Source organism: Castor canadensis, chromosome 4 (assembly GCF_047511655.1).
Source record: "Castor canadensis chromosome 4, mCasCan1.hap1v2, whole genome shotgun sequence".
NCBI classification, from domain to species: Eukaryota; Metazoa; Chordata; class Mammalia; order Rodentia; family Castoridae; genus Castor; species Castor canadensis.
The window spans coordinates 166,043,728-166,070,485 of record NC_133389.1 but is presented as its reverse complement, the minus strand read 5'-3'; the positions used below and the strand labels follow the sequence as shown (position 1 = coordinate 166,070,485).

Below are 26,758 nucleotides of genomic sequence, written 5' to 3'. Positions count from 1 at the left end.
GTTGTAGCTGTCCCCTGACCCTCCTTTATCTTCTAAAGTTCTCTCTGAGGTAAGAAAATGTAGGACAGACATACAGGTTTAATATGTAGGGTTGGACACACACACACACACACACACACACACACAGCATTGACAGAGGAGGCAAGGCTTGGGGAGAAAGTGACACTGAGCTGTGACTGGCTTCTCATTTTCCTGGAATGTGGCTCCCAAAAGGTCTCATATTTTTTGGCATTTCTGACTCTGGGGCTGTGTAAACATTACAAGCAGGATCTCAGAGGCCTTAAGAGTTAGAAAGGGGGAGGGAGAGGACCCAGGGCAGAGAGAGGGAAAATGAGATAGAGAACTGGAGGCAAGAGGAGAAAGGAGAGGAAAATCCTGAGGTCCTGATGGAACAGGACATGGGGGCGAAGTATGCCTAAGGGAAGGAGCAGAGGCCAGTGGGATCCCATTAGTGTGAGGGCCCAGTGAAGGTTGGTGTGTGTGGTGTGAGGCCGAGCACAGGGGACAGTACAGCTCAGGAGCTTGTCAGTGGGGTGTGGGAGCTCAATGTCCATGCCAGCCTTTTTGGCTGCTTTTAGATTATAGCCTGGGGTCTTCAGTGCCCACTGGAGCAGTTAAGTGGGAGGGTGGGATGTTCGCTGCTGGGATTTGCCCTCCTGGTCTGGTGAGCATGGCAGCGAGCCCTGCAGCTCCCTGTCTGCTGGGGTGCCCCTGAGGACAGCTTTGAGACACCACCTGAGACTCTGTATTCTCTCTTGTTAGGCTCTCCCTGGAGACCAAGGCTCAGTCTTAGCCCTTCAAGCCTTCCAGTCACTGACTTGACCTCCTTCCCAGAGCACAGATGGCAGGAGATGTGGTTGGTGAAGTTGGAGGCCGTGGCCTTGGGCTTGGATGGGTCCTGACCCTGTCATTTACACAAGCCATGCTGCATTGAGGGAAGGCCCTCACCCTCTAAAATCTGATTTCCTCCTTGGTATAAAAATGATATACCTTGCTGACCTTGCAAGGTTGGCGTGAGGATTAGAGAAAAGGTAGGTCAAATCCTGGCATGTGATCTAGGTCCTCTCTCAACAAATAATTCTTATTCTATTATCCTGAGATCCTAAGATGATAAAGTGCTAAGTGCTGCAGAAATAACAAATAGCTCAAGGCTCCAAAATCCTGCAGGTAGCAGCCAGGGCAGCTCCACAGAGCAACCACAGCCCCCACCGACTTCTCCACCTTCAGCCACCTGCTGGCCTGTGGCCTCCTTCCAGGTACTTCTTCCTCCCTGTTCCACCCTGCCAAGGACCTGGGAGGCCCCCCTGCTCCCTCTTTCAGGGGGTGCTGGTCCTTGGCTGATGAGTGACTTGGCCCACTGTCCCCTGCAGTGGGCAGTCAAGTGGGATGTTAGCAGGGGGGCATTAGGAGGAGAGGGCTGTGCAGGTCCTGAGCACAGAGTGAGTCATAGATTAACCCCCTGGCCTGTTTCCACCGGCACTGGCCAGGGGCACCCAAGGGAGGGTGTCCAGAGGTGTCTGAGTTCCAATCAGTGTCTCGTGGAAGCAGTGTATGGGAGTGGGGTGGGAGGTGAGGTCATGGATCATGCATGGGGGAGGAGCAGTGGGAGAGCCCAGTGTCCCCTCCAACACTCAGAAACCCACTCTGACTTGACTTGGAGTCAGTCAAGTCAGTACACGGCTTGCAAAGATCTTGTATACTCAAACACACAGGAGCAATTGAATGTGAGCGTCACAACACTGTGATAGGCAGGTATGAAGGTCATCCCTGGGGCCCAGAGGAGGAAACAGGCTCAGATGGCTGAACAATGTATTTGCACAGCCAGTAGACAGGGGAGCTAGACCCCAGACTGGACCCCAGGCTGAGGGAGAGCCCGGGGGAGAGAATGAACCCATACTGTTGGCCTCTCCTCCTCCCACACTTCTGTCTCTAACATTGGGCAAGCCTCTTTATGACTAGAGTTCTTTTCAACTCCCTCCCGTCCAGGATGAGTTCTCGATCTGTGAAAGTCTGTCTCACGGGTCATTGTGAAGATTCATTAAGGTGGCACATATGAAAATGGTAGACAACTGTTATAATTGCTCCCCTGTGAGTGGCGTCCCAGGGCAGATGCTGCTGTTTGGTGCACTTGGGAGCTCATTTCCTCCACCTAACCTAGCAGCACTCTGCTTTACTGGGGTTTTCTGAACTTCCGGGAAGACAGAATGGATGGTTTCCACTGAGCTGGGCAGACTTGTGAGGTGGTGAGCTCTCAGCAGCTATCTTGTTTTGTGGGGAGGAAGTCTAGATTGGAGGTGATCAGAGTCTCCTGTTTTAAGATTTGGAGGCATGACAGCTGGATGTAGTGATCCACATCAGTAATCCCAGCTACTGGGGAGGCAGAGATCAGAAGGAGTGGTTCAAGACCAGCCTGGATAAGACTCCATCTCAAATAAGCCAGGCATGATGGTGCACACCTCTGATCCCTGCTAGGTGGGAGACCATAGGTAGGAGGATCAAGGTCTGAGGCTGGCCGGGGCAAAAAGCATGAGACAGTAACTAAAAAATACCTAAAGCAAAAAAGTGTGGCTCAAGTGGTAGAACACCTCCCTAGCAAGCTCAAGGCCCTGAGTTCAAACCCTGATACCACCAAAAAAAAAAAAAAAGTCTGGGGGCATAGGCATCAAAAGCTGACTTGTTTCCTGTCTCTCTGCCTTGGAACTTGTTCTTCAGTGCTTTGGTTCTCAGTTTCCTCATCTATATAGTGGGGCCATAAGTCCTGTGGGCAGGATTGCAGTGACGATTAAATCAAGGAGGCGTGGAAGGTGCTTTTCAGCACATGGGGTACATGGTAGCCAGAGCCTGCAGCAGTGGGCTCTGTGATCAGAGGATGCTGAGTCTGTCTCTCTGCTGATCTCAGATCAGGAATTACTGTGTCATCTGATCCCTAGGCCAGGTGTGTTTGCCGTGATTCCCGGGCCACAGCTGGCCATCTGTGCCCTTCCTCTCTGCCTTCTTAGCCTGAGCTGCCTTGTGTGATTCCTTGGGGGTTCTGGGGAATTCTTAGGTTGCACTTCTTGTCCCTTCCAAGGACTTCATTCTTTAATTGTCCTCTGGCTATTCGGACCCTAATCTGGGTCTTTCTTAGGCTTGAAATTGTTGTTTTTTAACCTTTTATTTTCAGGTGATTTTAGACTTAGAGAAATTTTGCCAAATGGTGTAGAGTTTCCATACCCTTCACCGTGTATTGTTGACATCTTATACAAAGATGGTGCAATTATGAAAACTGAGAGATTTGATCAGATGCTACTAACAAGTCTACAGATCTTAGTAGAATTTAGGTGGTCTTCCCACTAGGATCCAATTCAGGATTCACACTCACGCAGGCTTCACATCTCTTTAGCCTCCTCCACTCTGTGACCATCCCTCTGTCTTTCTTTATTTTTTTGTGACTTTGGCCATTTTGAAGGAGGGCTGGTCAGTTGTTTTGAAAAATGGCCCTTAATTTGGATTTGTTTGATTTTTTATTTCTAGTATTCCTGCATTTGTTAACTGGAATTCTCTTGTAAAAAACTATTGTTTATCTTCCAGTTTTTTAAAAGTTGGACTAGGATTTGAACTCAGGGCTATCCCCCATTTTTTAATGTATGACCCAGCCATGGCCCAGGGGACTTCTGGAGGTGGTGGTAGGGGCAAAAGTTTTTAGCTCTCTGATTTACCCATGGCATCAGCCAAGGGTCTTCTGAGAAAGAACCCAGGGGTGTACTTGCTGAGAAGCTTATTCTAAGTACTGGGCTTTGGGGCTGTCAGGTAAGGGTCGTGCAGGTCAGGCCAACTCAGGCAGGCATTGATGTGGCCTGTTCCCCAGGAAGAATTTCTTCCTCAGGAAACCTCAGTTTGGGAAAAGGTCCTGCTGCATTATCAATGGTAATCTCTTACTCAAGGTCACTGATTGTAGCCTACTGATTGTAGAGGTCTACCACATCTACAAAATACCTTCATAGCCCCACTTAGATTAGAATTTTGATGAAATTGCTGGTACTGTAGCTGGTTAAGCTGAGACAGTGTCACCATCCCACACCCCGATGGTTCCTGTAGAGGAAGAGTGAGACCAGGGATGGGGAATGCAGGCCCATCGGGCTGACTTGGGAGGAAGTTTGTAATTCTGGTTCAGCCTGCTTTAGTTTCCAGATGGGACTTTTGATTCCCGCCCTTTCTGAGTTTGGGCAAAACCTGCCTTTCGTCTGTAGAATGGGGTAAGTATTATTGTTTTTGGGTGGGTGAGTGGAAGGATTTTCTGTGCCTACCTGTGAAGCCAGACTGGGGATGACCCTCTGAGGGGTGTGGTTTCAGCTATTTCCAGGACTGGGAAGGGACCCCTCCAACCTGGAGCTTTCATTCTTCTGGGGACACACCTGGGATCCTCTTCACTCCTGGGAGGGGCTAAGGTGCTCTGGGCAACACAGTTCCTCTCTCTGCTCTCATCAGCTTGGAAGAGGAATCAAGAAAGACTAAAGTGGTTAACCACAGAGCCCAGGCAGGAACTCAGGCTACTGGGTGTTTATGTATGCACGTCTGTGTGTGTTTGTGTGTGTGTGTGTATGTGTGTGTGTGTGTGTGTGTGTGTGTGTGTGTGTGTGTGTGTAACAAGTTCCTAACAGGGCAGAGCCCCCTGCAGTTCTCCAGGCTGCTGGGGGAAGATGGGACTGGGAAGAGGTCTGATTTTTTCCAGGATTTGGGAAGGTGATGTGGGAGCTAGGGAGAAAGGGGCCTCATATAAGGGGAAAACTCCAAAAATATGCTGAAGATTCCCTTTCACACGGATAGGGCCTTGGTATCCTCTCACCGCCCTGTGTTTCAATGGTCCTCCTTTCCATAAGGGGAAACTGAGGCCCAGGGTGGTGGGAGCTTCAGTAGAGGGGTGGACACTCACCGAGGGTAAGTATGACTAGCTGGATGAATGGTGCCCTGTTCCTTGCTGACAAGTATGATCTCTGGTTAATGCTGGCACTCTTATCCCTTCACTAGGAAAGTCACAGAGGACTGGTGGAGTCTCCCTGACTCCCTGACCCTGGTGCAGAGGTGGGAGGGGGCTGGGCAGGGGGCCCTGCAGAGCATTCTCTGCAGCCTCTCTCCTCCTCCTCCTCTGTGGCCCACATGTGAGAATGATGATAAACATGCTGCCAGCTCCAAATAGGGCCTGACCTCACTGGCGAGGCATCTCCCCCCGCCCTCCGCCTAGCCGCCTAGCCGCTGTCCGCATTCCTGGAGAGGATCAGGCTCAGGCTGCCCTTGCCCCTCCATCCTCAGAGCTCCTCAGAGCCTTGAATGCTGCAGGGCCCAAGTGTGGGTCTTGGATGGTCTAGTTAATAATAATAATCATCATCATAGTAATGACAGTGTTTATCATTTATGAAGCAATTAGGCACCAGGTTTCACACTAAGCGCTTTATGCAGACTGTTAATCAACTCTAAAAACAGCTCCATAATGAAGTTGCTGTTCTTGCTACTGTTATTATTATTATTATTATTATTCTACTTTTAGCGGGATCAGAGAAGGTAAGGTAGGAGTCTCTCTGAGACTCAGAGAGGTCAAGCTGCTTGCCCAGCATCACACAACTGATGAATGGGTGAGGCAGGAACCCAGTGATACTAATGTCCCAATGTCCCTCTTCCTCCCACATTCTTTAGCCTGTCTCAACCTGGGACTCAAGACCACAGTCTTGAGAGAAGATACCAGAATAGTAGGCAAGACTTGCTTAGGGGCCTGGGTGTCCTTGGGGCATCTTGGTTGTCAGGAAAGATGGATGGGACTGTCCAGGTGCCGAGAGCCTTGTAGGTTTGTGACCCTCGTCATTCCATCCCCAACTTTCTCAAGGTATAAGGTCAGGAACCTGGGCAAGTGGGCAGCCCTTTTCAGGATGCTATCCAAATCCCTTTGGATGCAAGGAATGGACCTTTTTATTAATGTTTTCCCATGAGCCTCCCATCTTGAGAAAGTACACGAGTTCCCCCTCCGTATGAATCAAGCACATCTTGACTACCAACTAGAACTTCTGGAAGCTATGGGAAAAGCTATGTGCCCATACTGAGTTGGCATAATTGCAGGGTATGATTTGAAATTTTGATCAAGGCCTACAGCCTTCCCTTTCTGACTTTCAGTTCCCCTTCTGATCTAACCTCCAGTCCACTTGCTGCCATCTTACCCTGTCTTCCACCTTCTGTGTAATAACCATCCCGGTCATCCAAGTCTGTGCAGCCCAGCCCTCCCCACCTTCCTCTCCTTCCTTTCCCTTCCAAAGGTCATCTCCTTGTCTGCTTTCTGATCCTGCTGTTGCCTCAGCCCTCCACTGGGCCTCAAGCTCCTGCCAGATTCCTTTCCAGCCTGCCTGCCTGTGAGGTTCCTTGAGTATGGTCTTGGATATGGGAGCGGGGCAGGTTCAAATCCTGGCTCTGCTGTCCCCTGGCCTTGGGGCCATGAGGAAGTCATTTATCCTCTCTCTGCCATACTTTCCCCTCTGTGAAATGGGCATGGTGATGTCTCCCTTTGGGGGTGGAGTGGGGACTGAAGATAATGGAAGGAGAGTCTGACCACCCTCTCACAGCAGTGGAGGTCTTTATCATTTACCATTGTCACTCTCCATCCAGAGCTGTCCCTGCACTGCCAGTTTGGTCTCTCCTCTGTAGCCCATGGCTCAGGAGCCCCCATGTTTCTGAAGGCTTGGAATGCAAACAAGGGCTTGGGCACAGGGTGTGTGACTCCCACATAGGACTGCATGTGGCCTTCCAGGTTGGTATCCCAGCTGCTGCCAGGAGTCTCCTTTCCCGTGTTACCAGAATGTACCATCCTACACTGTTATCAACTCATGTTGTGAAAACAATCTGCTTTTTTAGACTTCTGCTCATGCTGAGTGACAGGATTTATGGACTCGATCTACAGTTTTTTATATACATGCGCACACCTATAGTTTGCTTGTTTGTTTTGTTTTGAGACAGGGTCACAATATGTAGCCTAGGCTGGCCTTGAACTCAAGATCTTCCTGCTTCACTCAGCCTCCCGAGTGGTGGGATTATAGGCATATACCACCACACCTGACAATATATTTTCTTTCTGAACACATGAAAATTTAAATTGAAATTTTTGTGCCATGTTTCCCTTTAAAATCATCTTGCTTATCACATTGCAGAAAACCTGGGATCCGCTGGAAACTCTCCCCACCCCTGTGTTTTATTTCTGCATGCGTGTGTCGATTCTTTTTTATGGGAGATTTAAACATACAGGAGTAGTGAGAAGAGTTCAATAGACTCCCTTGTACCCAATCCCCCTGCCTCAAAAGCCATCGACTTTTTGCTATTTTTATTTCATCTCTTTCTCCCACTCTCTCCTCCCTCTTTTTATTTATTTATCTTCTTGCTGGAGTCTTTTTAAAGCAAATCCCAGACATTATATCATTTGACTTTAAATACTTCAGTATGTATCATGAACAGATAAGGACGTTTTATTTTAACATTACTGTAATACCATTATTCTGGTGAATGTAATTAATAATACTTTCTGGAGATCCGCTGTGGCCCCGTCTGTGTTCAGTTTTCTGTCATTATCTCAAAAGCATCTTGTTTCAGTGGGCTTGCTGGACTTGGGCAGATGGGCTTGGTATATGGAGCATAACATATATATATATATATATATATATATATATATATTTTTTTTTTTTTTTTTTTGTAGTATTGGGGCTTGAACTCAGGGCTTTCACTTTGAGCCACTCCACCAGCCCTGTTTTTTTTTTTTTTTTTGTGTGTGTGTGTGAAGGGGTTTTTGAGATAGGGTCTCATGAACTGTTTGTCTGGTCTGGCTTTGAACCTTGATCCTCCTGATCTCTAACTCCCGAGTAGCCAGGATTACAGGCATGAGCCACCGGTCCCTGGCTGTATGGATTGTAACTGTGATGGTAATTGTGTCCTGACAAGTATCATCGCTTCAGTCTTTACCCATCAACAGAGGAGATGCCATCACTTTTCCAACAGTCCATATTTTCTAGTTTCTCTCCCTCTCCTGCCCCTCCTCTTTCATTTCAGGCTCCTAACTATGAAACAAGGAACCTGAATCTGGCCCTCTCTTGTCTCCAGCTTCCCGCACGGCCTTGGATGGGCTTGCCCAGAGACAGTGGGAGGAGAGCAGCACCTTGGGGTGAAGTCTGCAGGGAGGGGGAAGCTCCCGTGGTTGACTGACTCTCTGGATGAGCATTGTATCCCTGAGATGCCCATGTAAGGTTGCCTGGCTTGCTCAGAGCAGCCACGGGTCACTCAGCTCCGGGAAGCACAGCTGCCTTCCAGGGTGGGGGTGACGGGGTGAGAACACATTCAGTTTCTCAGCTGTACTTTCCTGTGTTCTGTGCCTTCATGGCTGGCACATTCCTGCCCTTCTGAGCTCAGCTGGCTGCCCTCAGACTTGGGAGGCTGCTCTGGCCTCTGTATCCCTGTCCTTGGACCTGTGAAAGTCACACCCCACTGTCACCAGTGCTGCTTTCTTCCCCTCCTCCCTTTGCTTATCACATCACTCACTCCTCAGTTCTGCTGGCCAGATGATTACTTTTTGGGAAACTGAGGCTGTGGGGATATGCAGGTTCTCTTCCCATCCCTGAAATCTTGGGTACCTTTGGGAAAACTGCTGTTCTTCTCTGGTCACAGTGTTGTCATTTGAGCAATGCCAAGAATAGCTGTAGACCTCACTGACTCAGTTGCCGGGAAGGACACTGACGATTTGGGAGGGGTGTGCATGTATGTGTGTGTCCACAAATGTGTGTGTGCACAGACTTTAGAAGTGCAGCCCTAGAACACTGGTTGGGCTACTGGGGGAGAAAAAGACTGAGGTGAGGCTGTGGCCCTGGATCGCCAAGATACATAGAACCTTCCAGCTCTTGGCTGTATAGGGTCACCGCTCCATCTCTCTCTGCCTTTTCTTGCCTTTCAGTCTGACAGGTCCTCTCTTGTCCTTAGACCTTGGTTCTTTCCTTCCTGTCTGACCTTTCTTCCCCTCACCCCTCATCTAACCTTTTTCTGTGTCCCTGTTACTCCTTCAGGATGCTGTATGCTTATGTCACCCCTGGGCTCTGCCTTGTTCCCAGGTCCCAGTCCTTCATCCGAACATCAAAACAGCTTTTCCTCTTGGTTCCATGGGTGGAGGGACTTCTTTTCCTTTGCAGCTCCCGAGTTTCCTCCAGACTTCTTTGTAACTTGGATTTGGGGGGGCTTGCATCCTCTTGTCCCCTATTCCAGGGGTACCCCTTTTACCTTCAGACAGCTACAGAGGGCCCCAGAACAAGCTCCTGATATCTGATACTTTGTGGGAGGGTCTCACTTTCTTGTGTCTGCATTGCTGAATCCCCTGTTCTTGAGTGTGTGATAAACACAATTTTTTCCCCCATAGTGGGGGCACTGTCCCTGGTCACTGACCCAGGTCACTGACCCAGGTCACTGAAACTACATGATTCTAAGAGTCAGCTAGGAGGGAGGAATGATTTGAAGTCATGGCTTAGGACCTGAGTTTAAAATCCGGGTCTCTTGCTTCCTGGCCACACCACTCAGTAAACCTCCGGGAACCTCACCTGTGGAATGGCACAATGGCAGTGATGTCAGTAGGGCACCGTGTGGCTGCTGTGAGATAAATGTCGAAAGCACTGTGGTTAACAGGGCTCCTACAGCCCCCCCTGAAGCTTCAGGCTCTGCCGAGACAATGAGGACTCACCTGCAGCACTGTGTGTGGACTGGGCTTAGAGCGTGGGAATGAGTAGATTGGGGGGGGTTATGACCTGCAGAGGCCACTCCTTAGGATAACCACAGACCTCTTTTCTCATTCCATCTATGGATGTCTCTGAGGGGAAACTGAGGCCCACAGTGGGCCTGAGAGCCCTGGACAGGAAGAAGCAGATAGAAGAGAGTGTGGCAGGACCACTGCCAAGGTGTCTGTTGGTGGCGCCAGCCTCTGCGGCTCCTCCAGGACGGCTCTGCGGGTGGGTGGAATCCACAGGGGTGAGACACGGAGGCTGGAACGTGCCGGGGATGCTTGGGGCCGCTTATCTCGGCCAGGAATGTGCTGTGGTATTATTAGCCGGCAGCCTTCTCGCCTTGGAATAACCCCCCAGGGTGCATGTTGGACACCTGTCCAGCTCTGCCTGCCCAGACAGCTCATGGGTGCCTGTGCCTGACTAGCTGCCCGTGGATGGAGCTCACAAGCCTACCTGTGTGCCCGTGTGTGTATGTGTGTGTGTGTGTGTGCGTGTGCAAGCATGGAAGTGTGTACCTTGCATTCATGCCTGTGTGTGTGTGTGTGTGTGTGTGTGTGTGTGTGAATGCATATGTGTATTTCTGTGTGTCTGTGTCTGTGTGTGCCCCTCCTCGGGGATGCGGTGGGAAGCAGGAAGCCCCCAGGGGTATAGGGAGCAGGAGGAAAGTAAAGGATCAAGGGAGGCTGGGGACCCCAGTGCAGTGTGATACTCTCATCACCACATCATCTGGCGGTTGGGTAGCAGAGGAGGAAACAACAGGTACAGATGTGCAGGTGGGGGAGGGGCTCCTGGCTCTTGATAGTGGGGTCTGGGCCACTCCCTTGACTGGAGTCTCTGAGGCAGTGGTAAAGAGCCCTGAGGCCAGACAGCCTGAGTCTCAGTCCCATCTCAGTCATTCACTAGCCTGGTGATCTTGAGTGAGTGACTTAACCTTTCCAAGGCTCAGTTTCCTCATTGGGTGTCATTATCAGGGTGATAATGACAGTTTCTGCTTGTTAGAATTATTGTGAGAAATAAAGAAAATATGGTACCTGGAATATTCTAAGAGCTTCATAAATGATAACATTGTGTCAACATCACCATCATCATCATCACCACTACCACGATTGGCTGCCCAATGCCTAGCTGGCAGTTCCTTTCTGGTTGGGATCCCTAGGCAGGGTGGTGTGCCCCAGCTTACAGCAGTGAGATAGAGGCTCAGAGAGGGTGCTAGACTGGCCCAAGGTCACCAGGGAGCCAGAACAGAGGCATAAGAACTTGGCTCTGGTTCCCAGCTGTTCCTGCAATGTACTGCACTGCTCTGCTCAGGTGTCTAGGATGGCAGCACCTGGCCAGGCTGGAGAGGTGAGGAGAACCTGGCAGTTTTCTCCTAAGACAGTTGCTCCAGACAGCCCAGGCTCTTCCTGTCCAGCATGCGTCTTAGAGGAGTGCTTCTATTCCTGCTCTAACTGCTCTCCCATGAGCCTTCTGCCTCTGTGCTCCTGATCCTACTGTGGCTCCCCACTCACATGGGAAACAGAACTGAAGACCAGCAGAAGGCCCAAGGGGCAGGCCCCAGTGTGCTGTCTCCTTTGCATAGTCCAGACCCGGAGAACTGGCCACTTGGCTCTTGACTGCTTCTCACACCTGTCTGGGCTTTGCCTGACTACCTTCTGCTTCAGATTCCTGCTAGACAATAGTGAAATTCCTGGGAAGCATGGGGCCTCTCAGTGCTGGGCTCCTCTGCCCTGGCTCTGTGCTGCTAGCACCTGCCATGTCCTCTCCCCTGGGGAGCAGAGCAGGGTGTCACCAAGAATGTGGAGGTGGGAGCATTGGTGCCTGAGCATGGCAGAATAGGTTGGGGGAGGACAGAGGCAGGTGGGATCTGCCACATCTCCCAGCCAGGCAGGTTGTGTTTGCTTGGGGAGCAACTGAGAATTAAAAAGACAAAAACAAAAACAAAAAACACCAACAACAAAATCAGGCACCAAACTTTTTTTTTTGGTGAAATCTGCAGTTAATAGCCAGTTGGCTATACATTATTAAACAAGGAGCTGGAGATTTGCCAGGGTAGATTGGTTGAGCCAAGACTCACAGCCTGAACACAGTGTTCCAAGAAACAGTCACCCGAGGAGTCCCTGGGGAGGAATACCTGGAGGGAGGAGCTCTGGCCGCTGCCCCTCACTCTGCTCCCTCTCCCTCTTTTCTGTGCCCTGGTTGTCTTGTGGAAGGCAGGGGTTCGAGCCACACTGTCCTTCTTGGTGGACATGATGCTCCTGTTTTCATTCTCAGGTGTGTCAGGCCAGCATCTCCTTTTCTGGGGACCAGTGTGTCCCAGGGGCCTGCTCACTGGGCTGGGAGCTGAACCTGCTTCTCAGCTTGACTCTTCCTTGTGGGATGCTGGGCATCTGAATTGTCCTCCCCATGTCTCACTTTCTACCTCCTATAAGAAGGGCTTGGGCTGGTCAACTTGAAATTCTCATTACAGTTTGTCAGCCCTAATTGGGTCGCTGTGGGGTGAAGCTGGGTGACTGTTTCCTAGAGTTTGGGCCCCTCTTTCACACTATCCCTGGTCTCACTGGTATGTCCCAAACAAGCCTTCTGGGAAGGGGTGACCACCAGCTCATTCACCTCTTTGTGTTCAACCCCTTCAGCCACTGTGAAGCCCACCAAGGTAAAGGTCAAGTGTCTGAAGGTGACATGAAGTTACCAAGTAGAACAAGCTGAGTCTGGAGTTTGGGGACCAACAGGATGGGCCACTCTTCCCTATACTGGGCTGCTGGCTGCTGCTGCTGTGGTGTGTGTGTGTGCATGTGCAAGGAGTGTTAGTCTGGACTTGGGTCTTAAAATGCATTCTCTGACCCTCTTAGAGATAGTGTGGTGTAGTGGATAAGAGTATAAACTCAGAGATCAAATTCTATCAGCACCGCTTATTTGCTGTCTTGTTATTGACTTTGGGCAAGTGACTTCGCCTCTCTTGTCTGAGTCCTGTACAAAGGGGAGTTAGGGTGGTGTCCACGTCCAGGGCTGCAGTGAGCAGTAAATGGACTAATGGAAGGACGGCTCAGAAGAGGGCCTGGTGCATACTAAGCACATGTTAGCTGTTGGGATCTAAAATATGCCTCTTCCTTCACATTGCTCTGTGCTATTTATGATGTGTTTGTGATTTTGTTTCTCTTTCTGTGTGTGTGTGTGTTCAGTGTTTTCCTCCTCAAGGGCAAGGGCCCCACCTGGCTCTGTTCCTGTGGCTTGACCCACTGCAGGCACTTAGAGCCTGTGTTGAATGAATGGATAAATGACAAAAAAGGGCCACTGGGAAAGGATCGATCCAGAGACAACTGAGTACTGGAGTGTGGAAGAGTCCAGAGACTGAGAAAGAGCTGGGGCTGTCTAGCCGGGGAGCCACTACTCTGGGAGACTGACCGAACGTGTATGTGTGTGTGTGTGTGTGTGTGTGCATGCACTCATGTGGAATTCCTGGTAAAGCTTTGAAGGGGTTTGTTCTCTGCAGTGGGGCACAGACCCCAGGAAGCAGGCTTGCACTGTGGTGGGAGCTGCCTTAGGTGGAGGGAGTGAGCACTGAGGACTGTGTGCAAGCTGAGATTGTCTGAGCCTCTGCTGGAGCCAAGGAGAGCTGTGCAATGGACAGGACGAGGACTGGCCAGGTGCTGAGGTCCCCATCCCCTTGATGTTGTTGCCCCAATCAGGAGGGGAGTAGCAGTCAGAGTCTGTTCTGGCTGCAGTCTCAGCTTCCTCATCTTTAAAATGGAGCTAATCACACTCAATTCCTATAGGGTTGTGAAGAGGATTGGAGTGAATAAATACCCAGGAAGTCTGGTATGCAGAAAGTGCTTGGAACATTTGAGCATTTATTAAACAGGGTCAAAGAGATGCAGGGGTGGGAGAGATTAATCGAGACTCTGGGGTGGGTATGCTGATGACATCTCTAAAGTTTCAGGGGGACTGCTCTGGGCCATGCTGTACTCAGTGCTCAGAGCAGTTAAGTAATTTACCTGAGGTTACCCAGCTCATGTGAGGGGTGGCCCTGGTTCATAGGTGGTCCATGCATCTCTGAAGCCTAGACACTCCGCTCTCTGCTGCTGGGCTCCAGAGGCTGAGGCCAGGTTTCTCTGATTCTCATATGCCAGGAGGGAGGACACTCTAGTTCAAGGTGGAGCAAAGTGATTATTATTTTTAGGGTAGAACCGAAGTCCTCAGGAGGAAGTCACCATCTCTCTCCAGCCGTGAAAGTGCTGTATAGTTAAAGCCCATGGTGAGAGGGTAGAGGAAGGTGAGCAGTGCATTTTCAACAGCCTATTGCCATGGCACACAGGTTTTAAGTAGAACCCTGGAGGAAGGAGAGTCAGCGTCAAAGAGAAGGGATGGGGATCTGAGGTGAAAGGAGAAGAAGGAAGGCCATGCAGGTGACAAGGGAGGAGGCCAAGGAGCCAACAGAGGGAAGAGGAGGGAAAGGAACCACAGGCTTAGACCTGGGTCAGCGGGCAGCCCTGGACTTTGGGCCAGGGTGACCAGCTGGGGGCCATCCCCACAGCACTATTGAGGAGGTGCCAGGGGAGGCCTGAGTGGGGAGGCCAGTCAGTCAGCGGCACCAGGACCTGCTCAGGATGTCCTTTGCAAGCCAAATGGCCGGCACCAGCCTGGCTTTCTCACTTCCCCTGGCCCAGCAGCCGCTTGGTTAAAGGTCAGCTCTCATAGTGTGATCAGCGTGCTACCACCAGCCATTGTCCACAGCCTGGCCCTGGTGGAGTACTGGCGCGTCCCTGGCAGCTGCTCCTGGCTGTCTGTGCCTCTTGGCAGTCAGAGGGGAATGGGAACATCCCCAGGGTCCTCGGAGTTCACAGACACAGAAGCAGAGACGATGGAGGTGTGTGTGGGCAGTGGAGTTTGCCCTGGTGCACTTTCCCCAGACAGTTTTTCAAGTGTTTAATGATGCCTATCATGTCTTTTCTTTATCATCTGAAATAAAAATTGGGTCCAGTTTCTTTAACTTTTTCTTATGCTTTCATTCAACAAATATTTATTCAGTATCTACTGATGTCCTCCTGTGGATGTTCTTTGATGTGTATCGTGCAAAGGAGATCCTGACAATTCTGATGGTGTCTCAGCAGGATGGAACTAGAGTGAAACTTCCATCTCCTTTGGTCTAGACTCTATACTTCTATTAATGCCACCAAAAGTATCTGTCTCTTTGGAAGCAGCCATATCTCCTTGTTAGCTAAACTGAATTTCTGTTTTCACTGACTCTTAGAACTTTCCCTGAGTGAGTTATTATTAATTCATGTTTCTATTGACTTTTGAACTGTAGTTCAGGATATTATTGCAAGAGAAATGTTCCCTTATTAATTCTGGCCCGTTTATAAAGTCAGTTTTGCATTTTGATTCAGTTTGGCATCTTGACTCTCCTGCTTTTTTTTGACTTCATGTGCTCTGTAACCCTCCCTCCCACATCTCAAACTACATTACTGATAAGTATGTTGGACAAGCCAGGGCAGAGGACTGAGGCCTTTGGCAAGTCAGGAAGTTGACATTGATCTATTAATCAACACCCCTTTGCTTGCCGGCTAGGAATCTACTCAAGTTTCTATCTTGTCTCCAACAATGTCATCACAGACCCCTGCCAACACCTTCCTGAAAGCCAGATAATCTAGGCCTGGGGGATCCCCTGGTCCTCCAGCCTAGGAAATTTAGAATAATGGTGTTGAGAGGGTGGGTGTGGCTAGGTGAGGGAGGGGTCTTGAGCTCTCTAGAAGGTTGAGGTTGGGGCCCTTGGTCTTTGTGGAGAGGGAAGAAGGGGATGGCCAAGAGGAATCCTGTCCTGGAGGCCCCCAAGGTTCTTCCAGCTTTAAAACAGTGTTTTATGGAGAGACTCAGAATTTGTGTGCAGTGAATGGGCAAAGCAGAGACTTCTGCCCAGGACCAGTATCTGCCTGGAAATGCACCCCCAGGAACTTCCTGGGGCCCTGGAGGTCACTAAGTACTGTCAGGTGAGGAGATTGTGTCTGGAGGGAGTGCAATTTAACTCAGGATGAGAAGGGGCTGGGTCCCAGGGACTCTTCTGGTTAGAAACTGAGGCTAGCTTAGAAGAGGGAGGGCTCGGGGAAAAGCAGTTATAGGCTGGGGTTCCCTGCCCTGCCTTGAGACTGGGGTACATATCCAAATAGGAAGCTGAAATGTGGAAAGTCCAGCACTTCTCTCCCCCTCTCTCAAGGGAATGTGCCCATTTCTGTCTGTTGAGAGATGGTGCGGATTTGTGCAGACACAATGCATGCAGAGGAAGAGAGGAGGAGAGAGACTCCTTAGGGTAGCAGTGTGGGTGTGGCTTCTGGGGTCAGCTGTGGAGGAGGCCCTGGCAAAGGTTTTCAGGGAGTGACCCTGAGATGAAAGCATCCTGGGGGATAGCTGCAAGGGTTGGGGTATAACTTGAAGGGGAGAGGGCGAGTTCAAATGCACAAACACTGACCAATGGCCTGTCAGAGCCCAGAATAGCCCCCCTCCCAGGCCTCGGGGAGGGAAGAAGGGGCCCCTTACCCAGATTCCAAAACCCTCTCTGTTATGGAGGGGGAAGGAGAGAATGGGGCCGGAGGGGCTGGAAGGGGTGACTGGGAAGCCAGTCCTCCCTACAGGGAGTTAGGTTTGACTCTGTGAGTAGGGGGTCATGGACACAGTGCCCTCCAGAGGGAGTGTGGGACTGGAATTCCCAGTTGTGTCCTATGGTGACCCAGACTTGAGTTGGAAGGCCTGGATCCTCAGCTACTCTGTGATTTTACATAAGGGCTCTGAGCTTATCCTAAGACTTGGACAGGAACTCACCACTTCCCAGCTTTCAATGGGGGCTTTTGTGGAAATACACCAGGGAAGGTTCTGTTCAGGATAGGTAGGCAGTAAATATTTTCTAAAATGCAATGAACAGACAAATGAAGACAGCTCGGGGTTGACCCATCCTCTTTATCCCCAACCACTGACGGGCCCTGGGGCTGAGAGATCAGGACACTGGACCTAACACTCTTGGGCCTTGACTCATCTTTCTCTTGACTTTATCCTTTCTCCTTTGCTTCTCTGTGTCCTTTGGCCCCCTTTCTGTCATGCCATCCCCTCCTCTTTCAATGGACGTGCCTGTCTCAGCACCTGGCTCTGACACACAGTTCATTCCTCCCTCCCAGTCTTCTCAGTGGCCTCTCTGTTGCTCCTTGGGACTGTCCCACCACCCCTGGCTCCATCCCTTTCCTCCTCTGGCTCTCTATTTCTGACCCCTTTTGTCAGTCCTGGCTTTCCTGCCATCAGTTTATGAAGCCTCTGTCTTCAGCTAATAAGCATTCACTGAGTCCTCCCTACTTGATGCCAGGCACTGGCATCTCCTTTCTTGCCTCTGTGTCTCCTTACCTCTCACTGTCACCATCTCTGTTCTCCCCCATCCCTCAGCCTCTGCCAGCCCTTCCCCCAGCTCCACCAGGCTCCAACACTGGTATTATTCAGTTTTATGAGAACTCCAGGCCTACCCCTGAATGGACCAACCACAACTGGAACCAGATGTGCAATCCTGCATTTGAGGAGAGAGGAGGGAAAAAGGCGTGGGCTGGCTTAGGGGGTGGGCGGGGGCTGGGAAACCCTGGGAACTCTCCACCTCAGTGACTGGGGGCAGGTTTGAAGGAGTAATGGGGAAGAGAGAGAAAAGGGCATAGCTGGCCTCTGCAGAAAGCAGCCGTGTGTGTGAGCCCTGGTGGATGATGGGCTGTGGGATAGTTCTTGGAAATGAGCAAAAAAGCCACTCTTTTTCTCTGAAACCCTCTGCCTCCTTGACTTCCTCTGCTGTGGTTTGTAAAGACTTTCTTGCAGGTCGGAGGTCAAGATTCTGCCCAGGAGCCAGAGCAGGCAAGCTGGAAAGAGGAGATGAAGAGTACATCCTGCAAAGAATCAGGAGGGCAGCTGGAGGAGGGCGTCCCCTAAAGCCCCCTGAATCTCACCCAACCCCTGTGGAAGGTGGAAATGTGTCTGGGATGTCTGAGATCAGTGTGATGGTTCCTGTGTCCTCACAGTCAGTATTTCTGCCTGTGGTCATGTAGCTTCAAAGACAAAAGTTTGCCTACAGTTATCTTGGTCCAGCCTTGTGCAATATTTAGCATTTTAAATGTTCTTTTATTCAAATATTAACCAACCATCCATCTAGCCATCTCTCAGCAGTGAGAGGTAGAGATACAGAACCAAGGAAGTAGAGGACCACACCTGGCATCTATTAGGGATCAGAGGACACTTGTTAGCTGAAGACAGATTCATTCATTCATTCATTCTGCATTTACTATATGTCAACCTTGTTCTAGGCAATGGATAAAGTAGGAAAGGGGATGGAAAAGCGTGAACTGATCTTTCATTGCTCAAGAAATGGGAGGCACAGAAATGCAGGCAGTGGTATTGGTAACTGAGCAAACGCTGAGAGTGAGGGTGTTAGGGGGTGAGCTGTGCTGGTTATAGCTAGAGAAGGATGGATGAAGGATGCAGATTTCCAATTGAGCCCTGAATGGTGATAGGGAGAAGAGGGAATGGCTGCATGAGAAGGTTGTGGAAATCAGAGTGAAGGGGTGGAGGGAGAGCGGTTGGGACTGCCCCACAGAGCTTCTGGACTGCCCTACTAGATAGATGGGGCTTTGTACAGGAGGTAGTGAGGAGCAGGGCCTATTTCATGTTAATATGGATAACGTGGGATGCCTCATTTTGAGGTTCTGGGTACCTACCTGATGGAGGGGAGTTTCCAGTTTTACAACTTACTCCCCCATCTACCTCTAGAGCTGGAGAGCTGAAATTGACAGAAAGTCCTCTAATTCCCTCACCCACTGGGGCTGACCAAGCTCTGCAGGGGCCTTTAGTCTGTGGTGATGGGGTTAGGGGTTAGGCAGGCTAGGGCTATTGGGAGTCACTTTTGCTCTTTAGTTGGGGTTGGGGAGGACCCAGCATGTTGTACCATAAGCCCATCATTTTCCTTGTCTTTGTCATCGCTGGACAGTATCCACACTCTGTAAGACTAAGGCTTTTATTGAAGCTACTGTTAAGCTTGTGGATTCTGAGATGCTGGAACTTGGGGGTGCTTGTAACTTAAACTCTTTCTATTTGGGAGGGAGTCTTGCTCTGGAGGGAGAGGGTGGTGTGTGTGGGGGGAGGGGCATGATACCTTTCTTTGCCCTCCCCAAGTAAGTCCCTGAGAACGTGCTCCTTGCTGTCCATCCCCATGGGGTTTTATTGTCACTGTTGGGGGCAGGGCAGCCCAACAAAGTGCTGACCATCTCATGTCCTTGAGGCTCTGCCTTCAGGCTCTCCAAAAACCATGTCCTTCCTCTGGGCTCCTTTGTCATTACTCTTGGAAAAAACTGAAGCCTGGTGAAGGGATCGACTGAATTAACAAAATCAGTCAGTGTTAGAACCAGATAAGACCTTTGGATCTGAACTTGATGCACAGCAGAGGAAACTGACGCTTAAGAGATGTAGGTGCTTGGCCCAGATTGGGAAGACAAGAGCCTTTCGATCCTTCGAAGGCTCAGTGGGGGAGCTTGGCTCTTGAGGACCTGTTGGGTCCAAGTTCTTCACAAGTCAACAAGTCACCTCACACCTCTCAGGTCACCTTCTTCAGCTGCAATGACAAGGGTGACTGGAAGATAAAGTGAGAGAGTGTTCTTTAAGTGCCTGGCATGGGATGTAACAAATGGCTTTTCCCCTTCCTTTCAAGAGAATCCTATCTGCACTGCACCCCCCACAATAATGGGGATTAAACTCTGGGCCTCAAGCTTGCTACTACTTGAGCCATGCCCCCAGCTCTTTTGCCTTTAGTTTGTTTTTTCAGATAGGGTCTCCCTCTTTAGACTGGGTCAGCCTTGGACTGGACCACAATCCCGATCCTCCTACCTCCACTTCTTCAGTGAACCACCATACCTGGCTTGTTTTTGAGATAGGGTCTAACTAACTTTTGCCTGGACTGGACTCCAACCATGATCTTACCTCTGCTTCCTAAGTAGCTGGGATTATAGGCATGCAGCACCACATACAGCCTGAGCCTTCACTTTTTATTATTTCTGTGATGCTCCAAACTTTTCAAATAACTTTCCTTCCATATTTTCACTTATAAAACTTTTTAACATGTGTAGAAAGTTGAACTGGTTATATGGTAAACTTTGTAGATCCCACAAGCACTTTGGTATACAGTAGGCCCTCTGTACCTGTGGGTTCTGCATCCCTGGAGTCAACCAACTGCTCATTGAAAATATTTGGAAAAAGACCAACCAACCTTGTGACTACACATACAGACTCCTTTTCCTTAACTAATACAGCAAGCAACTATTTACATAGTACTTACACTGTGTTAGATGTAAGTATCCTAGATGTGATTTAAAGTATTACAGGAGAATATGCTTAGATTACATGCAAATACTATCCTGTTTTATGTACAGAGCTTGGGCATCGATGGCTTTTGGTATCCACAGGGATCCTGAAATCAATCCCCAGGGATATCAGATAATTGGGGGTGGGGGATTGATGGCATTTGCTTAACCACATTTCCATCAATCTATTTTATTTTTTGATTCATTTCAAGGAGAATGGAAGCATGCATTTCATTATTACAGCTTAGTTCAAATGACTTTAGAATATACAGACACAATGTCCTAAGTCATTCCAGGAAAAAAAGCAGGGATCCTTCACTCACATTTGACAAACTAAAGAAGAAAACAGATTCAGAAGGGAGAGTCCTGGCATAGGTCACAGAGTGCACTGGAAAGTCCATAAAGCAGAATGGCTCCCCCAAGTTGGGGGCTGCTATGATATTATTATCTCACCAAGCCAGCCCGGGCAGCCCTTGGGCCATTTCTCTACTGCTGGGTCCTAGCCCTCTGGGTGTCCTGACTTCCTGACCCCACCCGGGTCCCCTAAGCCCTCCGTTCCATCCCCTCAGGTCCCCAGGAAGCTGCCGAGCTAATGGCTGCCGGAGGCCCACTTCCCGCCCAAGGTGTGCGCACCCAGCCGTGCAGCGCCGGGCCAGAGCCGGGTGCGAGTGTGCAGCCGCCACGAGCGAGCACCGCAGGGGTTAAAGGAGGCGGTGGCGGCAGCGGCGGGGGGCCGACTGCCGCTGACTCCGGGAAGGGGGCGGTGCACGCCGCACCCGCCTGCTGGCCCGGGATTGAGCCGGGCAGCAGCGCCCTCCGCTTGCTCAGTTGCTCCCAGCAGTGGCCTTGGGACCAGCTCGGCTCCCACTGCCCGCTCCTGCTTGGACACCAAGCTCACTCACCGCCTTCATCTCCGCAACCAGCTTCCTGCCAGTCGCCACTGCTGCCTCGCCACTGCCCACCCGCCACTTGGCCCAGACCCTTACCCCACCCAGTGGCTCCTGTGCTGGAAAGGTGAGAGAGAGAGAGGGGAGAGTGAGTTTTGTGTGTGTGTGTGTGTGTGTGTGTGTGTGTGTCTGTGTGTTGTGTAGGGGATGGAGCCAGCCAGAGTGCTGCGGTCATGGTCATGTCTGCCTGGATGCGGTCAAGGGTCAAGACCACCGCTCTGCCTTGTTACATGTGTCTGGGCTAGGCTGGCCTGGTGGCAAGGCCAACCTGTCAGTCCCCGCTGCTGTCAGATGTTCCCAAGCTCTGGCAGGGATGTCTGGGGTGCGGCTATCCCTGCCTGTGCTGTGCTGGAGAGTGTGACCAGTCAAGAGGATTTGTGTTTTGCTGAGGAAGTTGTTGGTGTCAGTGTCTGAGGCCAGCCAGGAAGTGGGGAGGGACAGCTGACCAAGGGAGGCAGAAGGTTGGGGGGTCTCTTTTGCTCTGTGTCTGCCCATCCGCATCTAAGAGCCAGGCAGGATCAAGATTGGCAAGAGGGGTGTGGATCCCTACTCCTCTTCATTTGTTTCCCTGCCATCTGCTGGAGCTGTACCTTTCTCTTCTTTGGGGCTCTCTGTGCTCCCAGGGGGCTGACCAGGGCTGCTGGTGAGGGGCTGGTGGCAGCAAGAATTAGAGTTAAAAGCTCTTTCCCTTACGCTGGTGTCCTTTGCCCATGGGTACAGCCTGGCATGAGTGCCCCCTACTGCCCTCCCCCAGCAAACAGGCTCACTCCTTCCTCACCCCTCTGGGCAGAAATGGCTAATCCAGGTGGTTAATGAACAGACACAGGCATCTGCCTCCCCCATTCTTCTACCCCCCAACCCTCCTCGCCTCCTCTGACTCTGATCCTCTGCCTACCACCCCCGTCTTAGCTGGAGTAGCCACACAGATCAAACCTTAGCACCCCCCCCCCCCCTTTTCAGGACCAGGGCCAGGACTGCCTACCCAGATGTTTTTAGCCTGTCCTCTGTTCTAGAAGAGGAAACTGGGAGGGAGGGGTGCAAGAGAAGCCTGCTGGGCTCCTAGGCTCTACTCCCAGTGGTGGTGGTGGTGGGGGGATGGGACAGGGTTAGGGAGCAGGATGAGTATTGGCTGGGGAGGAGCTGGACTAGACTGGGGTGAGGATGGGAGGGGGACTGGAAACCAGGGTTCCAGTCTTGCAGACAGAGGCTTCTCTCCTGGAAGCCCTGCTGCCCTTCTGGGTGGCAGAGCAGAGGTGGAAGAGGAGGGTGTGGGGGGACCACTGTTTCCCCTTCCTGAAGCCGCCTGGGGGTGGGGTGGGGACCATTGTGGCTCAGACTTGGCCTTAAGTCACTCCTGCCCTCCTCCTGTCTCCCCAACCCCAGCACTTTCTGAGGACCTCCAAGCTTGCTGCAGCCGAGGGACCCTTTGCCACGACAACTCTGGAATTAGAGTTGGTATGACAGACCCAAATGGGCTCAACATTGGAGATCCCAGCATGGAGCTGTCCTGGACTCTGCTGTCTGTGGAGGGAGGACAGGGAGCCCAGAGGAGCAGGTTGCAGCAGGGACCGGGGGAAGTGTCTCAGCCAGTCCCCCAGAGCCACCAGAACTGGGAGCCCAGACTTTGATCTGGAACTGAGTACTCTTGGTTGAGAGACAAAGCAACTAGGAACCTCAGCTTCCCAACCCCTGGCCTTGAACCCTTTCCCCATTCCCTCTTCTCATACTTCATACTTCAAACTTCCCTCAAAGCCCCATTGCAGAGCTTCTTCTAGAGAACCAGGTGGCCAGGTGTGTGTTGGGAAGGGTGGTGATGGGGAACAGGCACGGGTGCTTAGGAGACCAGAGAAGAGGTGGGCTGGGAGTCTTCTCAGCACTGATGGATGGTGGCCCAGGCTTTGGAGTTTGGGAGCCTTCAGAAAGCAAGGGGACAGAGTGGAGTTTTGTCTGGTTGGAGGAAGGAGGGGTGGAACAGAGGTGGCAGTAAGGCTCAGTTTAATAAAGAACTTCCAATGGCTCTGTGGGTCAGCAGGAGAGCCAGCTCCCTTGTGAGGCAGGTCCTGTCCTGGGCGCAGTGAAGACAGACTGGACACAGTGTGGAAGGATTCCTAAGCAGAGATGCGGTTACAGGGCTGACCTTTAAGGTCTCTAGGGATGCTGAGGTCCTGGGATTCTTAGAGTCAGGGAATTCTCTGACACTGGAATGGAGGATTGGAAGCTGTAGCCTCTGGCCTGGGTGTGGGCACAAATGGACTTGCAGGATTGACCTACCCAGCAGCATTTGGAGAACAGAGAGTCTGGCTCTCTGCCCTTGCATGGTGCCCCTCCCTGGCACCCATCCTTAATAATTGCCCACCAGATCTGCCCCAGCTGTTTCCTGCACTGTTTCGAGGTGCTTCCTCTTGGCCACTGTGTGCCTTGCCCTGTACTAACTCCTCCAGGGCTGGAGCCATATGCATGACAGCGTGGAGTGGAGGAGACAACAAGTGCCATAGACCTCACCCCCAGCCCCTACCACCCAGTGTCAGGGGTGTGTGTGTATGTGCTTCGATGCTGAGGATCTTGAGCCCCTGCCCGGAGGAGTCGAGTCAGGCCTTGGGAGGCTGGAGAACCCAGGCACGGCTCTCCTGAGCCTCAGTTTCCTTCTTTGTGAATACTACATGGTTGGCAGGGCAGCTGAAGGTAGCTTGTGTAATAGTGTTTGGGGCGGGGGGAGTGGGCAAGCCAAGGGAGTTGATCTCAAGGGCCTCTCAGGAGGGGCAGGTCACCTCTCCACTGGCTTCTCCAAACCTGTTTTCCCTGTGATGGGCAATGAGAGGAGAGAATATGGGGGTGGGGTGGACACAAGTACCTGTAGGGAGGCTGGGGCTTCCCATGAGTGTCCAGGTGGGCTTCCCAGGTGGGCTTGGGACCCTTCCTGGGCTCCATCCTTCCTATCCTAGCCTGCCTCTCCTCACAACCCCTTCTCTGCTGGTACCCTGGGACTCTTTTACCCCTGAGCAGGGAGCGTGAAGAAGCAGGTTCTGAGGTCACCACAGTCAATTCCCTGCCTCCAATCCGGGCAGTACCTTACACTCCTGGCTTCATTTGAAGAGGAAGTTCTTCCTAATTCTAACTTTCATTCCTGTCTCCTGCTGGGGGCAAGGTGAGACTGTTTTAATTAGGACTCTCTTCCCTGAGGTGGAAAGGGACCCAGAGCTTAGGGGAACGGGGCTGGGGAGGAAAGTGAGGGCTGGGTGGGACTTGCTATAGCTGCTTGTCACCTTATTTCTGGGTCAAGAGTCTCTTTCACCTCAGAAAGGGAAACTGAGGTCCATTTGAGAGCTGTGTTTGGGGGTGGAAGACAGAGAAGACAGGCAGAAAAGTCTCCCGGTACATACCTAGGCTTGAAGAAAGCAAATCAGTGTGATCGTGGGGGAGTTTTTAGAGACTGGGGAGAAACTGGCTCTACTTTGTCCCCAGCATTGTTCCCCTTTCTGCTGCTGTGACCTCGGGCTCGATGGCTCCCTGGCTGGTTGGTTTTTAGCTTCTAGAGCTATTAAGCATGCAGAGGTGTGGGCACAAGCCAGCTGGAACAAGAGTGGTGGGGGTGGCAGGGTTGCCAGCCTTGCAGCTGTGCCCACCTCCCTGGGTGCTGCTGTCCATTATGCAAGGTCACACTCTTCCCTTCTTTCAAATCTCCTGAGGTACTTTCCTGCCTCTGAGGGGAAGGCTGGGGGAGGCTGGAGACCACCAGGAAAGCTAGGTACTGGGGGCACCTCTCTCCAGGTTGGTGACCTTGGCCATCTTTCTGCTTGTCCCCCACAGGGACAAGCTTGACCCCTCAGGGAGGGTGGCTTATCTTGGCAGAGTTGGAGCTGGGTGGGGTGAGGTGGAAGGTGGGTTTGAGCCAGTCCCTGGCACTGCCTCCTCTGGGCTCTGGGATCCCTGCCTTTTTAGGGCTGTAAGCCTGGTGGAGCTCAGGACTGGGTGGGGAGGCAGGGGGACCGGCCCAGAAGGGCGGGATCCCAGAAGGTGATGGAGATGAGGGTTTCAAGAATGCCTGAGTGGAATCTCTGCCCTCTTCCACTGGGAGCAAACCAGTCCTGGCTCTGGTTCCCCTAGGGACCTTCACAGGCCCTTCCCAGCAGAGAATATCTCTGTCCTTGCACGTTTCCCCTGTGTGTCCCTGGCCTCCAGCTAGAGTGTGGCTCCCTGAGGTGGGCAGTGCCTTTTGCTCTGTTGTAACCCTGGCTGTGCCTGGCAGAGTGCTGCTCTACTCACCGAGGGCACAGGATGGAGGGTTTGGGATGGGGCTTGCGGAGGATTGGTGAGTTTGGAAACAGGGCTGTGGACAGGAAGGCAGAGAGTACAAGTTGGGAGCCAGCCTCCTGGGGCCAGCTCTTGACAAGCTGTGTGGTCCCAACCTCCGTGAGTCTCAGGTTCCTCTCTGTGAAGTGGGCTAACAGTATCTGCTTCGTGACACGGTGCCGAAGGTCAAACATATTCGTTTATCTGAAGCACTTTGACAGCACGTAGTAGGTTCTCAGTCAATGTTAGTAACTATTACTACTGTTGGTGGTGGAACCTACCTCTTGGTTGACCTTTTCTCTCTCATCCTGCATGTTTCCTCCTTCCAGTGGGGAGATGATGGGGCTGGAGAGTGGAGGAGAGGATGCATGGTTTTTCCTTATGGGGTCCGAGCATCAGAGTCCAGAACAGAGTCTTCCTTCCCCCGCTCTGTCTCATGGGGCAATCCAGAGCGGAGGGGGCCTCTGGGAGGCCTAATCTCCCTAGGGATCCGGCAGGGATCTGTGTTTATGGAGGACTCTGAGAAAGTTGCCATCACTGTAAACAAGACACATTAATATAAACCAGCCTGAGCTCTGTTTCTGGGGTCCCTTCCTCTAGCCTGCTAAGGATCAGTCTGCTACCCTTGACCTTGGGCTATATCCACAGGGGCGGCATCCACAGTTTGAAGTAGCATTCCTAAGTAACTGCTGTAAGTTGCCCTGCTGGTCTCCATGAAATCTGACCTGAGTTCCTCTGGCTGCAGTTTAGTTCAGTCCCTCAGTGGTCGGGGCTGGGGAGAAGCACATCTAGCCCTTTCTGCTGCCCTAGTAGCCGAACGCTTTGAAGCCAGAAGCCAGGTGGGTAGGGCTCCTGGCCACGCTCCCTCTCCATCCCAGGCATCTGCTCTCTCTGAGCTCTGGGTTGGTTTTCCGGAGCCCTTTACATTCCTCATTAGCAGGGGTCAGCCCTCCAGGCCTGCCAGGTTGTGCTCTCCACCCAGGGAGGCTGGGTTGCTCTGGGTGGCGGGTGAGCTCTGTTTCCGGACCCCTGGCCCGCCCAGTTGCAGCTGCAAAAGGCGTTAAGTTCTCTGGTGGAGGAAGAATGGGCCAAGGTTGATGAGGATGACAGCTGGAAGGGCCCTGTCTTGCTTCCCCCCTCAGTCCCTGCTCACCTCTGCCCCATTTCTAGTCCACTGCTTGTCTAGAGGTGGGTCTCACCTTTGACCCTTGACCTCCAGCAGCCCTGGGCAATCAGCTGGTCCATACCACCCTTTTAGGGAGCAGTCTATGGGTTTAGTCCTAGTCTTGGTGCTGGGCAGAGGATGTGACCAGGGCTTCAAGGGAACTGTAAGAAAGGGTCTTAATCCTGGGGTCCCCACAGTCCCGGCCCAGGGCAGTAGAACAGTGCCCCTCCA

General features: G+C 51.6%; 1 protein-coding gene across 9 annotated transcripts in view; it reads left to right on the top strand.

Moving 5' to 3' along the window:
• The window catches only part of Tns1 (tensin 1), a 212,877-nt gene that overhangs the window by 61,428 nt on the left and 124,691 nt on the right, over positions 1-26,758 (top strand). Inside the window, exon 1 of one of the 9 annotated variants that reach the window (XM_074071692.1) lies at positions 20,904-21,139. The exons of the other annotated variants lie outside the window; for them this stretch is intronic. The gene's annotated coding sequence lies outside the window, so the exon portion shown is untranslated. Of the gene's footprint in view, positions 1-20,903; positions 21,140-26,758 lie in introns of those variants that run through there. 9 annotated transcript variants of the gene reach the window in all.